Source organism: Anabrus simplex, chromosome 3 (assembly GCF_040414725.1).
Source record: "Anabrus simplex isolate iqAnaSimp1 chromosome 3, ASM4041472v1, whole genome shotgun sequence".
NCBI lineage: Eukaryota > Metazoa > Arthropoda > Insecta > Orthoptera > Tettigoniidae > Anabrus > Anabrus simplex.
The window spans coordinates 514,997,735-515,013,560 of NC_090267.1; positions in this window are offsets into that span (position 1 = coordinate 514,997,735).

The window sequence follows — 15,826 nt, forward strand, 5'->3', positions numbered from 1 at the left end:
ATTTCTTGACTTCGATTTTATCGATTCTTGCCGGCTAGAATCGTTGTTTAGACCACTGTGTGCCGTTGGGAGGCTCAACTTGAAACGGCATATCCAGATAGTCAAAATTCATCTCAGCGCCCCCGAAAAGTATAGAGTCGACACTAATATTGGTCGTATTCGATGATTTATTTCATATCACTCCCTCCCAATCCCCAACGTTATGTTAACCTCCACATCATTTTTCTCCAGATAGGCCTAGTAAGTCATATCTGTTGAGAGCTATGCTAGAACATCCACGATTTCTCCTTTTCACCCCAATGCCGATGGAGTGCTTGCAGGGTTGCCTATAGACGCCTGTCATCCAGTTTCGCCGAGAGCTTCATGTTGTTCCTTAACTGTGTGCAACCCGCTAAGTACAACGATTCATTTAGTGATTTGATTACTCCAAGTTGACTCAACTTAGAGACCTATCAGTGCTTGATGACTCACCAGCAGAAAACTAAAAATCAAGCAAATCGGTTCAGCAGAAGCTGTTTTTAGTAAACCGTCAAATTCGCGTCTCTAGTTCGGATCCCACGTAACAGTAGACATGCTCAACGCAATAATACAAACTGGCAACGGTTGTTCCTTTCTGTGCAATCGCCAGTATGTAAACCCTGCCTTTCTAGGGCCTGCACATGGACAATTTGTACTCTCGTCTCTAACCACCACCTTCTACATTATTCATAGTAGAACTCCCATAAAGTCGTCGGTCACCTCATGTTAACACCCCGCTATGCACCATTCACATGGAAAGTAATTGCTTTAATAGCTTGCAGCTACTCGATACAGTTTAACGTGATTAATGAGGACAGACATGAGCTGTAAGCCAGGTTACGAGTATATAATCTTCATAAATATTCGTCTTCCAACCAAGCACCTCGTTCAGAATACTGATGTAGTGGAGATCCCCAATGAAGCAAGTTACTTTGACGTATGTCTTACGGGTGGAAGTCATCCGAAAATCTGTATGAAGTACCGCGACAAAATACGTGACGGAAATGTAACCATAGCAAACGTGCACACACTGATGGATGGTGAGACAGTGTTACCTAGCAACTATGCCGGCTGTGTTTTATGGCTGGTCGGCATTTCAAATTAGCAGCGGTTGTTAGATGTCCATGACTGGGAGACATATTTATATATTAAAAGAGTTTACTAAAAACAGCGTTGGCAAATCCGTCCGTTCTACTGAACCAATTTGCTTTATTTGTGTTTGATTCTCTCCGGGATTACCTGCCGGTGAATCACAGGTCTCTGAAATTGATATTGCGTATGGCTTTCAGTGCCGAGAGTGTCCGAAGACAAGTTCGGCTCACCAAATGCAGGTCTTTTGATTTGACGCGTCGCGATGTGGATGAAATGGTGATAAAGACGTCACATACACCCAGTCCCCGTGCCAGCGAAATTAACCAATTATGGTTAAAATTCCCGACCCAGCCGGGAATCGAACCCGGGACCCCTGTGACCAAAGGCCAGCACGCTAACCATTTAGCCATGGAGCCGGGCCATAAGTCTCTAAGTTGAGTCAACTTTGAGTAATCATAAAATCAAATCATTAAATTATCACTCCAAAAATTGCAGGCGTAGGCTTACCCTAACCCGCAATACATTCTGTACTTAGCAGGTTACTAAACGACGAACACTTGCATTAATATTCTTATATATGTGATTTTCATCCTTCGTAATGCCAATGCAGCCAAGTTTGATTACTACCCGTCAAGCCAGAGGTTACACACTTCCTCTGATCATGGAAGAATATTATTCTGTGCTATATAGTCTTTGATTCTCTGACCTTTCCCCGATAATAATAATAATAAAAATAATAAGAAGAAGATGAAGATTTATTCTTCCTGAATTGACTGAGGCTGCCAATCCGACAAGAATATCATACAATAATATTTTAGTACCTAATCTAATTACAATAAAGAATAAAAATAATTATATTGATAATTTGGTCACAAAGAAGCAGCAGATGGCAGAACTGATAACTAACATGCTGCTAATAGCAAACAATGACGTACGCACAGACAGGAAGGTATCAAGTCGACTAGCCCTGTATATGACCTTTACCAGTAATAATGCGCAGGGACAAACTCTTGAAAAATTGGGTGTCAACTTCCCCGAACCAGTATTCAGTCACGGTTAACTGTATGTTGCACTATCTCGGACAAGATCGTTTGTAAAATGTTAAGATCCAGAAACGGCCTAATGGTCGAAGGTCGAAAGAATTGTTATAAACAACATTACGAATGAATCAATTATTATGTAACGGTATTAAACGTTAATAACTCGCTTGTGTTTTAATGCCCATACACTTCGTTAAGAGCCCACTGACCGATATGAAGGCCGGTTTGCGATTTACATTTATTTGTGTGCGCCATCTTTAGTCGAGGAGTTTATGTCAAAGGTGAAGATCATTTCGCTAGTGTTTATGCATCCAGTGTGACGACTGCATGTTATGTCTTGTGTGCATAACGAGAGGGAGACTGAAGCCCGCTATCAGCGTCTATCGAACGCTTAACGTCGCAATCCGACGGACGAATCACTACCAAAGAGCCTTATGCCCAAGCTTATGGCACGCAATCTAGTGATTAGTAATTCTGCATCACCACTTCCCCTGCCCCGCCAGTCAACATTCTGATAGCGATTGTTTCCTACCAATGGGACTCAAACCGGCTATTTTTGATGTCAGACCATGGAGCATGGCTACCATGTTCGGTTGCATTTGCTATCCGAGTTAACAAATAAATAGCGGGACCGAAGCAGTATAGAAACCATTAGCCTAAGTTGACGGGCAGCACTCAAACAGTGCAACCAGCCTACCGCGAGAAATGTTGAACAACAACTTGTGTGATAAACAATACTCTTAATATGTGTTTTTATAATGCTGTTTTATATGACTGTTGGTATAGTGATAATAGTCACTGGACCTCTAGTGTTGTGTGACTGTTGATATCGTGATAATAGTCACTGGACCTCTAGTCTCGTGTGACTGTTGATATCGTGATAATAGTCACTGGACCTCCAGTGTTCTGTGACTGTTGATATCGTGATAATAGTCACTGGACCTCTAGTGTCGTGTGACTGTTGGTATAGTGATAATAGTCACTGGAATTCTAGTGTTGTGTGACTGTTGATATCGTGGTAATAGTCACTGGACCTCTAGTGTTGTGTGACTGTTGATATCGTGATAATAGTCACTGGACCTCTAGTGTTGTGTGACTGTTGATATCGTGATAATAGTCACTGGACCTCTAGTGTTGTGTGACTGTTGATATCGTGATAATAGTCACTGGACCTCTAGTGTTGTGTGAATGTTGATACAGTGATCATAAGTCACTGGACCTCTAGTGTTGTGTGACTGTTGGTATAGTGATAATAGTCACTGGACCTCTAGTGTTGTGTGACTGTTGATATCGTGATAATAGTCACTGGACCTCTAGTGTTGTGTGACTGTTGATATCGTGATAATAGTCACTGGACCTCTAGTGTTGTGTGACTGTTGATATCGTGATAATAGTCACTGGACCTCTAGTGTTGTGTGAATGTTGATACAGTGATCATAAGTCACTGGACCTCTAGTGTTGTGTGACTGTTGGTATAGTGATAATAGTCACTGGACCTCTAGTGTTGTGTGACTGTTGATACCGTGATTATAAGTCACTGGACCTCTAGTGTTGTGTGACTGTTGGTATAGTGATAATAGTCACTGGAGTTCTAGTGTTGTGTGACTGTTGATATCGTGGTAATAGTCACTGGACCTCTAGTGTTGTGTGACTGTTGATATCGTGATAATAGTCACTGGACCTCTAGTGTTGTGTGACTGTTGATATCGTGATAATACTCACTGGACCTCTAGTGTTGTGTGACTGTTGATATCGTGATAATAGTCACTGGACCTCTAGTGTTGTGTGAATGTTGATACCGTGATTATAAGTCACTGGACCTCTAGTGTTGTGTGACTGTTGGTATAGTGATAATAGTCACTGGACCTCTAGTGTTGTGTGACTGTTGGTATCGTGATAATACTCACTGGACCTCTAGTGTCGTGTGACTGTTGGTATAGTGATAATAGTCACTGGACCTCTAGTGTTGTGTGACTGTTGATATCGTGATAATAGTCACTGGACCTCTAGTGTTGTGTGAATGTTGATACCGTGATCATAAGTCACTGGACCCCCAAATGTTCGTGCAATGTAAAACACGGGAGCATGGCTTTTCATTTTAAAAATCCCACATGTATTTACCAGGATTAGAACCTGGAACCCCTCGCTGAGAACCCAATAACACGACTTAAATTGTAAATGGCAATAATACAACTTGTAGGAACGATACTTCACACAAGAAATAAGTAGAAAGGAGATGAAATGGTGTCCTCCTCTGGTGCGGCCGTGTAGAGTAAGTTGTTCCTTGGGTAGCGAGGTGGAGGTTTATGACATGACGAGAATGCTCCAGTGAAATGGGAACGTGGTGGAGCAATATCAAAAAGAAATAAAATATATATTGCGAGCCAAGTGTACAATAAACGCGGTTCATTTTCCATGTCATACACAACAGTAATAAAAGGGAACACGCACTCAGTTCCTCGTGTGTAGTAGGAAGTTATTATTATCAGTCGATATCGGATTTGTAAGCAAATACATGTTTTGTCTGCCGATACGAAGACCTCCAAAAGCGACAAGGAAGTGCGTTTGGAGGTAAAACTAGATCAATTATTAAGTTTAATAGTGCATATTTTCATACATTTCAGATTCGTGTATACATTTAAATAATAATAATGTTATTTGTTATTTGTTTTACGTCCCACTAACTACTTTTACGGTCTTCCGAGACGCCGAGGTGCCGGAATTTAGTCCCGCAGGAGTTCTTTTACGTGCCAGTAAATCTACCGACACCGTATTTGACCACCTTCAAATACCACCGGACTGAGCCAGGATCGAACCTGCCAAGTTGGGGTTAGAAGGCCAGCGCCTTAACCATCTGAGCCACTCAGCCCGGCGTATACATTTAAAAATTCGGACTTATTGAGCATGTTTTTAACCTTTATTATGCATATTTTAACGTGTTATTATTATTATTATTATTATTATTATTATTATTATTATTATTATTATTATTATTATTATTATTTGCTATTTGCTTTACGTCGCACCGACAATTAACGTGTGTTATAACTGGTCTTGAAGAAAATGTAAAGTAATTAATGCTGTGTATTCTTTCAACAATGAAACGGTTGAAAGGGAACTGGCCTTATCAAGCCGCACTTCCAGACGACACCAAGAAGCTAGAAACACGTGGGTTGCGTCTTGGTGACTTGCTGGACATTATGGAGAACGTGAAGCGTGAACTGGTAACCTGGGACGTGTCCTTAAACGAAATCCGGGCTACGACGTCGTGATACCTATAAACAAATATTTGGCTGGCACTGATAATGTGGATCTACCAGAATGTTTAACACCTACAATTGCTCCCGAATTCAAGTACTATCCTATGACATCCTTATTAACTGCGTTCTAGGTTAATAATAATAATAATAATAATAATTATTATTATTATTATTATTATTATTATTATTATTATTATTATTATTATTATTAGATGTAGAGAGAGATAATTCTCCGCAAGCAAACTAACGCCACAGAATTATACTAGAAAACCTGAATACTATTGTAGTGTACTGCAAAGGAAATTATGGACAGGGACAGCAAGGTGTGCAGCGTAAAGAGGATTTAGTGTGTTTCTTTACGTTTGTATTTCTTCACGGTTTTCCTACAACCTTACTATTTTTCATCTGTATTAAATAACACAATGTGTCTTACCTAGGAGACGTGTGCAAATTGTTCAATAACAATAATATCTGCTTTACGTCCCACTAACAACTTCTAAGATTTTTGGAGACGCCGAGGTGCCGGAATTTGCCAAACAGTAGTTCTTTTACGTGACAGCAAATCTACCGACACCTTCAAATGCTACCGCATCGAATGTGCCAAGTTGGGGTCAGAACCGTCTGAGCCGCTCAGCCCGACGCATATTGTTTTAACAGTGAACACCGATACGTCTTACAAACTTTGCACGGATTGTTTGTTCTAGAAAGTAGTGTGATTTTTGTTCGTTTTTCACTCAGTCGTTTATTCATGATCATGATGTGTATTGCTGTAGTGAATCGCGTATGTGTAGGAAAGGAATCTTACGTTTGCACTCCATACAAGTGTTTCATAGCATGAAAAATTAGTGTATACTTAAAAGCATATTTCGCCACTTTTTTAACATAGTTACATGCTCATATCGGTGCTCTATACAGCCCCCTGGTGAACTAAGGAATACACAAATCGGTACAATATTAGACAGTCTTACTCACCACTTAAGGCAATCTTTGATATTTTAATATTTATGGTATCCAACTGAACGGAAGTAAATGCAGGTGCATTATTATACTGACGAATGCTCCGGAAGTTGTTTTTGGTTTTACTATCATTTTTTTCTTAACTGATTATATCAGCATATTATCTATACTAATATTATTAAAAGGAAAAATTTTTATGTTTGTTTGTAACGAATAGACTCAAAAACTACTGAACCGATTTTAAAAATTACTTCACCTACAGAAAGCAACATTGCCAGTAAGTAACATGGGCTGTATTGTATTTTCAAAACAATTCGATGTGGGGGGTACGGGGGTCAGATGTAAAAACAATAGGCTAATATGCGCAAAATATCGAATTTGTCATATAAGGACGAGACAAAGCTCAATTTAATCCTCTTGACGCAAAGAACAAAACTCGGTAAGCCCTACGGGCCCGTAAACCATGTCTTAAGGTGCTAAAACCAACCGTTACGGAGATATTGGCACCACACTCTCTCTGCTCTAGGAATCGGATAAAAGAAATGAACTGCCGTAACCATGGCAACGTCAGCTCCAGGATTCTAGAGCAGCGAGATTATGCATGTACGTTTGGTCATAGCTGCCAACCAAAATTGGTACATATACGACTTACTATCTGTAAAAAATATACTGTTGTATAAGGCACTCATAGGACTCCCTTGGGCGGGGATGGAAAGGGGGTGAAGTATAAAAATCTTATCTTACTATATATAAAAATGGATGTATGTGCGTGTGTGAATGACACATCTCCAAAACCACTGGAGCAATGTCAACCAAACTTGGTACACGTATTACTTACTATCGGGAGACGAGCACTGTGGAGGTAAGCCATCCCTAGCGCCCTTAAGAGAGGAGGTCAGAGGGGTGAGTTATAAAAATAATCGAGAATAGTGTCGAATTCATTGTTTTCGGGGTCGCTGAATTGAAAAGTAATACTCCAGAATATTTTTAAGTCCAAGTTCCCCCTTTCAGATGAGGAGCGAAGGGGGGTAAGATATATAAATAATTAAAAACAGTTTCGAATCCATAGATTTCAGGGTCTCTGGGATGAATAGTAATACTCCGGAATTTTTATAAGTCCAAGTGGGGGGTGGGGGTGGGGTGAGATATCAAAATAATCGAAAAACTATATATAAAAGTCTTTTCTTCTTCTTACTATATATAAAAAGAGATGTATGAGTGCGCGTGGGTGTGTAAATGACACATCTCCTCCTAAACCACTGGAGCAATTTCACCAAACTTGATACACAAGTTGTACATCGTTATCTATAATGCGACGGCTAAATACATTTTGTTATCACTTATTAATTTTTGACGGGATCAAATACTTCGCAGTAGATTCGAACTTCCATAAGGACGAAGTTTTACCCGAAAATTAAATAATCTAAAACTTGAAATCAAACACATCTGAATAATTCTAAAACTACAAAATAGATCGTAACATATCAATCTGCAAGTCAAAACAGAATTCTATAAAAATTCACTTCACACATAACTAACAGGTAATGCAAATCTTAATGGTAAATATTCAGAAACTATCCGGGCAACGCCGGGTACTACAGGTAGTATGACATAAAACAGGCGTCCCAGCGGCCAAAATCTCAAGAGGACAGCAATAATAGCGCGTATTTTCCTACAGAAACAGTATTTGCAAATCGCACACTTCGTACAATTTAAAAAAAATCATTTTTAAAGAAATTATTAGAGTGCAATTCGTCGTCACTGAAAATTTCTGTTCTCTTTCTTTTGAATGCTCAATTGTCACGATCGGTTGTGAGCGCCGCAAAATGGATCTACACTACTCAAATAATGAAAATGAAAATCCACAGCCTGTTTCCAGTAATTCGGCCGGGTCAGAAATGGAATGAATGAAGCCCCTATCTAGCGGCGAGGATAGGAATTGTGCGGGCTGCCGAAGCCTGTCGCACTCCCTGAGGCAATGATTAATGAATGACAGATGAAATGAAATGATAGTGGAGAGTGTTGCTGGAATGAAAGATAACAGGGAAAACCGGAGTACCAGGAGAAAAACCTGTCGCGCCTCCGCTTTGTCCAGCACAAATCTCACATGGAGTCCCCGGGAATTGAACCACGGAACCCAGCGATGAGAGGCCGGCGCGCTGCTGCCTGAACCACGCAGGCTCTACTCGAATAATATATATGATAACTCCGATGTCTAATTATCGGTACATTATTTTCCTTCGGTACCAGGCCGTCATGGGTTATCAAATTAAGGAGGGAGAGAGGGTGTGTGCTGGCGACCAATGGGTTTCGAACTGAGTCTAGCACAGCTTCCGCTCCTATGAGCTTATGAACAGACTGTCCAAACAGTGACCATAAATGATATTATATGTTTCGAAACCCAAATTGAGAACATGCACCATCCAAGCATGTCAATGCGGGAATTAAGGCCACAAGGACATGAGTATTGTGAATACTGCCAGCAAATTTCATCCTTCCTACACAGTACAACCTCCCTTCACGACGGTGTTAGGTTTCCAACACCTAATATGTCTTTCATTTACTTCTGCTTCAGAGGTTCGGACGTCATCCAATTCTCACCTGATGATGGCTGCCCACTTGTAGTTCCTAGTAAAATAATATTCACTACCACTTCGGCATCAAGGAATAAAATCGGCCCACCTAAAAAATGACCACAAAAGATCCGCAGCCCTAGCCATTCAGGCAAGCAAACCAATGCTGAAAACTTGCTAGGAATATGAGCTACGAATTTGAAGTAAATAAAATACAATAAAGTATGCGGCTATATTGTTTACTTATGCCTAAAAAATCACAATTATTTTATTAATCATCGTTAACCGGTCCATTAGGTTAACAGTTCGCCTTTTCTACCACTACGAGCGCTAATGTGAGTGAATGCAGAGTTTCACTTAAGCTCTTATAACTACATTCGGTATGGTCATTTTTCAAAAAAATCAAAAAACGCCTGAGGATATTGCACCAAGGAACACTTCACAGAAAGAATTATGTAAATAATTTGGCCACGAATTTGATCAAAACGAAGACGAATAAAGAAACAAGAAATTTCAGACTGCTTTTTCGAAAGTGCATTTTGCGGCAAGTTGTTTTCGAAATTTGTCTTGTTAGCTATCCAAGACTCACAATCTGAAACCTTCCCGGGCCATTTATCCTTTCCACTTTCGGCACAATTGAGCAAATTGTTTAATTTTACGTTTTTCTTAAATATTTTCAACGAACTTGGAATTTTATCGAACATTTCCCTTGATAATTTATTCCAATGACATTCAATAGATACCGGCCCCGTGGTGTGGGGGCAGCGTACCTGCCTCTTTCCCGGAGAACCCGGGTTCGATTCCCGGCCAGGACAGGGATTTTTACCTGGACCTGAGGGCTAGGTCGAGGTCCACTCAGTCTATGTGATTAGAATTGAGGAGCTATCTGACGGTGAGATAGTGTCCCGGCCTACAAAGCCAAGAATAACGGCCGAGAGAATTCGTCGTGCTGAACACATAACACCTCGTAATCTGAGTAGCGGCCGCTTGGTAGGCCAAGGCCCATCAGGGCTGTACTGCCGTGGGATTAGGTTACTTTATATCCAATGGCTGGAAACTCTGGAGATAAATACACGGTCAGTATAAATGTTCTCCCCGAACGATATACCTTCCTAATCCTACCATAGGCAATGACAGCGCGTCCGATCTCTACAGAGAAGCAGATAGGCTAATTTATATACACAACGAGTTCATGAACTACAAAGTAATCATGAACATAGTTAGGAAGATGAGGGAGTGTTTTATTTGTAGACACCAGAGTTTAATTGTATAAGTATTCTGTAATAATAATAATAATAATAATAATAATAATAATAATAATAATAATAATAATAATAATAATAATCCCTGCTGACAACCTGAAACTCCTAATTTAATAATCTTCTAAACTTTAATTCGGAAGATATTTTCAATTTTAAGAAGATAAATGATACAGCAGCCCCTCGGACCCTCCATATAAAAATGAAATTAAAGAAATAATCAGATCTGAAATTTTGCCCACCAACTAAGTTGATCTCAGTGCTCTGCCGTCTAAGCTACACACCCCAGGATAAGTTTTCTTTATACCTTAAAAAGTGAAGTATACGTGTCGACAACAATCTTTGCAGACAACTCAATGAGAAACGAGACTGTCGTGTGATAGTACATATATCACACCCCAGAATTATATGTAGAAGTTGTAGATATTATTGTCAGTATTTGATTTATTATTATTATTATTATTATTATTATTATCAGTATTTCATTTGTATATTTTGCCGTTTATATTGGTAAGCTGGAAGATATCCACATATGTAGGTATGAGTAATATGTTTTGCATGAGTGGGAAAACATTACTTTAATAACTCTGGTAATTTGAATGAGTCATATGGCTGCCCCAGTGTCTGTTGTGATGTACTTGTGTCAGGAAATTCCATTACTCATGTATATATCCCAGCCTGATGAGATAAGCTTGTTGTTGTACCAGGGAAAATTTGGTGATTCATGTAAAACTCCCGAGTGTTTGTTTATCTCTTGGGAGAAAGGAGAAGTTCAGGGCATGTCTTGACAAGAGGTTCACTCATGATTGGCTGGCAAGCACCAATCCAGACGTATCATCTGACAGGAGGGGGATGTTGATGTCTATAAAGGTTGATGATACGGCGGCAACCAGGACATTGTATAGGACATTATAAGTGACATTGTAAGGGTGATTGTAGAGGTGATTGTAAAGGAACGAGAAGGAAGATAACTACAACTACAACTGACGCACTGTACGGGAAGGAAGTGGTGCTGATACACGGTACTGGAGTGACATGGCTGTAATGGACTGGACTTCAAACGTTCGTGGAGCGTAGTCGTGTTATGTTCGTGGAAAGTGGCTGATTGTGGAGAGTGCTTGCGCATTAAGTATTGTAGCACTTGTGGCGGCCTAGCATTATATGTTGGTAAAAGCTATCTCAGACTTTCCATAAATTTATGTTGAGGATCGACAGACGTGTGTATATATCTTTACAACAAGTGTTAAAATATGTGAACACAGTAGTACAAGGTACAGTATCTGTGTGATGTGATAACTGCCGATTATGAGAATCGGTAAGTCGAATTGATATAGAGACAGTGAAGGGTGTTTATCTTCATACATGTACATTGTTCATCGGACCATCTACAAATGGTAGCTTAGTTCTCACTTTCGTTTTCCCACGGTTTTCATTATTGTTGTTGTTGTTGTAAATATGGAGTCTTCCAGCAATATTTTATGTGTGTATTATATGTATAATGTTGTATGTTGATGAGGTGCTCATGCACGGAATTTGTTCAGAATATAGTTAGCTATTTTAGAATCAGTGTTATTGATGAACCTAGGTGCAGTTCCTACCTAATTAGTCGTTTTCAGGAGGTTAGGTAAGGCCTGCAGCAGATGTACCAGTACGCAGCATTATGTACACGCCCTGGGATATAAAGTTTATCATGCTCTTATCTAAATTCGAGGGATCCATTCTGGTGAACTCTGGCGCCCATACTACGGACATTTCGGTTAATTATGCTTATTAATTTTATTAAGTTTTTGAGTAATTTTATTTATATATTTTTATTCATGATTTTATTTATTATTATCTTCAAAGAAGTTACAGTCGGTCTGAGTGGCTCCGACGGTTGAGGCGCTGACCTTCTGAGCCCAACTTGGCACGGTCGATCCTGGCTCAGTCCGGTGGTATTTGAGGTCAACCTCGTGTCGGTAGATTCACTGACACGTAAAAGAACTCCTGTGGGACAAAAGTACGGCACCTCGGCGTCTCCGAAAACCGTCAAAGAAGTTAGTGGGACGTAAATCAAATAAAATGATTATTTACATATTTATTATTAAAACGAAACTTGTAACCTGAAATTATTCACCTCTTCCTCGAATAAAACACACAGCGGAGAGAGAAACAGCAAAGCGTGCGTTCTTCTACAGATAGATTGAGTTCTGTACTGCTGTTAAAATTAAATTCTCGCTACATACCACACATCATTGAAATTCTTCTCCGTATCCACATCCCCGAGTTATAACGCCTTCACCGTCAGTTTCATCTTCATAATAAAGTCGACTCTCCGAGAGAAACTAAGACTTTCCCTTCTCCTGACGCGACACAAACTGAACAGTTCAGGCCAGCCACTGACCCTCGAAACAATATTTACATACACATAAGCTTACGCGTATTGAAACAGTAGTTAACTAAAGGGTACAGTAGCGTACCTACCTTACGTGTGCTGAGTTTTCCCGTATCACGTAAGAATACAGTCGCATCATTCCCTTTAATATCATGATTTTGATTACATTTCACTAAATTTTAACACCACTTAAAGATCTTCACCCGTCTAGGAAGCACGGCCGAGCGGATTCGTCGTGCTACACCTACGACACATTGTAATCTGCAGGCCTTCAGGCTGAGCAGCGGTCGCTTCGTAGGCCATGGCCTTTCGGGGCTGTGACACCAAAGGGTTTGTTTGTTTTTAAGATCTGCAAGAAAATGATGTAATAAACGACCGTAAAAGACTTGCCAGCAAATTTTCTTTTCTGAGGTCTGAGATGCTATAGCCGATTGTAAATAATTTTAACACAGAATGCCGGAGTCTGGTTTTCTTACAATATACAAAGAATCGAATACAATATAACATTCAGGTTGTATTTTATTTTCACCTAGGGCTGCTTGGAGTGTCATCCCCCCCGCCCACCTTACAGATAGTAAGTCATAATATGACGCGCGCACACGCGCAGCCTTATCCCGTTGTCTTGTGAGAGTTAGTTGTGTGCATTACGTTTAGTTTCCGTGTACAAGGAGGATTCATTTTTCATGCTGACCTCGGTTAGTGTAGCATTCAAATTAAGAGTCTGTTATTCCTAGAGTGAGCACTGATATCAGTCGAGCAGCGCGGAGTACCAGGCGTGGAATCGCTACAGTGAGGTGGCTGTACTGTGCAAGTAAAGCGTTTAACATCGCGCGAGCAGCGCTGAAAGACTATGTTCAAAAGAATGCCAAGAAAACATTTATCATAAATGAACTTGAAGTAATTCATTATAGCGAAAGCGTTTCGTAAGCTTAGAAAGGAAATATTTGTTAAAATTAATTATACTTTCCATAAATTTGGTGAGGGACGAAATTACGAACACAATTTTGGTAGTTCAGTCTTGAGAGAAAGGCTTCCTAACAGAGAAGTGAGAGGAATGGTGTGGTGACTAATGGGAATTTACAAAAAAATAAGGCAGAGAGAGAGAGAGAGAGAGAGAGAGAGAAATAACGAGAATCTGTGTCTACTCTGTGGAGAAGAAGTGGAAGAAGCGCATCCATTAAGAGTCTGTAGGGCAACCGAAGCCCCGAGAGTAAAATATCTGGGAAGTGAATATAAAATAAAAACCGAAAGTGAGAGATAATTATATACAATTGCTAAACTATTAAATGACTACACCGGGGAGAACAGCCATTTTTTTTTGTATTTCAAAAAGTATGTGGAAAAAAATCAAAACAAATAAAAACGAGAATAATGAAGGATAAGGATAAGATGGATAAGAGGCCTGCGTGTCCTAGAATAAGGAATATAATTAACTGGTAGGTTGGATGTAATCTCAAATGTAGTAATAAATAAAGTGTTCTATTGTCGTGTCATTATCTTCTATTCTTAATTCATCCGTTAAGTAAGGAATGCTGTTAATGGCAGGATACTCCAAAAGTAATGTAATATTTGGTAGCCTTGGGATCATTACCTAACCAGCTGAGAATCTTCAAGAACACCAATACGTACCTTCAGCAGGAAACCGTAGTTTGCAGGCTCACACGGACGAGGATTTCTAGTGCACAAGGAATTACGTTATTCTGTCTTACCTGTAACAAACAGAAACGGCCACGTTAGAGGAGGGACATGAAACAAATAAGAAAGGACGGAAATCTAAGAGAGAGAAGATGATGGAAATAATGAAAGGGAAACAGTAACTACAACATAAAGAAAACGACGAAACTAAGTGAAACAAATCAGGATCAATTGAAGGGTATTTATTTAATTATTTATTTATTCGGTGTACGACATTACAAACATAGGACAGAAAAAACTAACAGCAGAAAGTTACAAACTTATGTATTCATTGTAGATCCTCAGGAGTAGTACTCAAAATTTCCAAGCAGGGATAAAACTTAAGTCAGGAGTGTCCCGTGGGAGGGGCTGAAGAACGGCACCAGTCAAGAGATCCAGGTCCGCCTCATCTACCGAGTTCTGAAGAATGCGTTGTTGTCACCACTTTTCTTTGTCATCTAAATGGACCCTATGATCTACTAGCAGCTATCCTGAAATATCGCGACACTTACCCCATGTTGAGTCGACATATAAACATCGATTTTCAGCTGGACAAGTAAGTTCCGCTACTACACTATAGCTCGACAACTCGATGTAAGATTCTGGAAGCCGTGGGAAGATGGATGTGAGGGAAGTGGGACAATTAAGCAGAAGCAATGGCAGGACTCAGCTAAGGGACCCGTGATCGCCAACCCACGCTCCAAAATTCAGAGCCACTGATCGCCCTTTACCACGGCAGGCAAGGAACACCGTGGATGCATTCTACCCAAAGCGGGTGCAATGTTTGAATTGGGATTGGGGCGCACAGTTTCTGAGGAAGAGCAATTAAACCAATGACGCGGTGGAGAATCGAATCGAGCCCAGGTCTCTTTAGGCCTAAGGCCACTACGCTAACCATTCAGCTATGGAGAGTCAACCTCGCTGTCCTGACTGCAGGGATAGTCAATAATAATAATAATAATAATAATAATAATAATAATAATAATAATCATAATTAATAATAATAAATAATAATAATCTGAGAAAGAAATTTCAAAACCTCAAAGACCGTAACAATTGGTTACTAAAAACCATTCAAGATGGAACAAAATTTACCTTAGCAAGCAAGCATGAATTAGCCGAGAGACCTAAAAATATTCAGGATGGACAGGAGAACGCAGGAAGGAACTCACTGAACGAGTAGAGAGATGTTGGCAAGGAAAGAAAACATTGTGCTAAACAATTTCAAACGCGCTCCTCAGTTGGGCATAACGAATCAATAATAATAACAATAATAATAATAATACCCTCAATAGTGCAATGCCTTTCCTTGTTCCCATTTATGTTGTATTTACCTTCTCCTCTAGGTATTGTGTAAGAACATCTGTGTTGCTGTGATAGCGCTATCGTCTTGCTCCGGGCTGCCGTCTGCTTCCTGCGAACGCCCCCAGTTTGGAACTCATTCAGCTATCAACTTATCTGAGTTCGGTGCTCTTTCACAGTTTCGGACTTGTGTTTTGATGTAACAACTTGGACTAGTTACTACAGGAGTTTCTTTAGAAACTCTCACTTGAGCGTTGATTCCATCTCTGTGACGTCT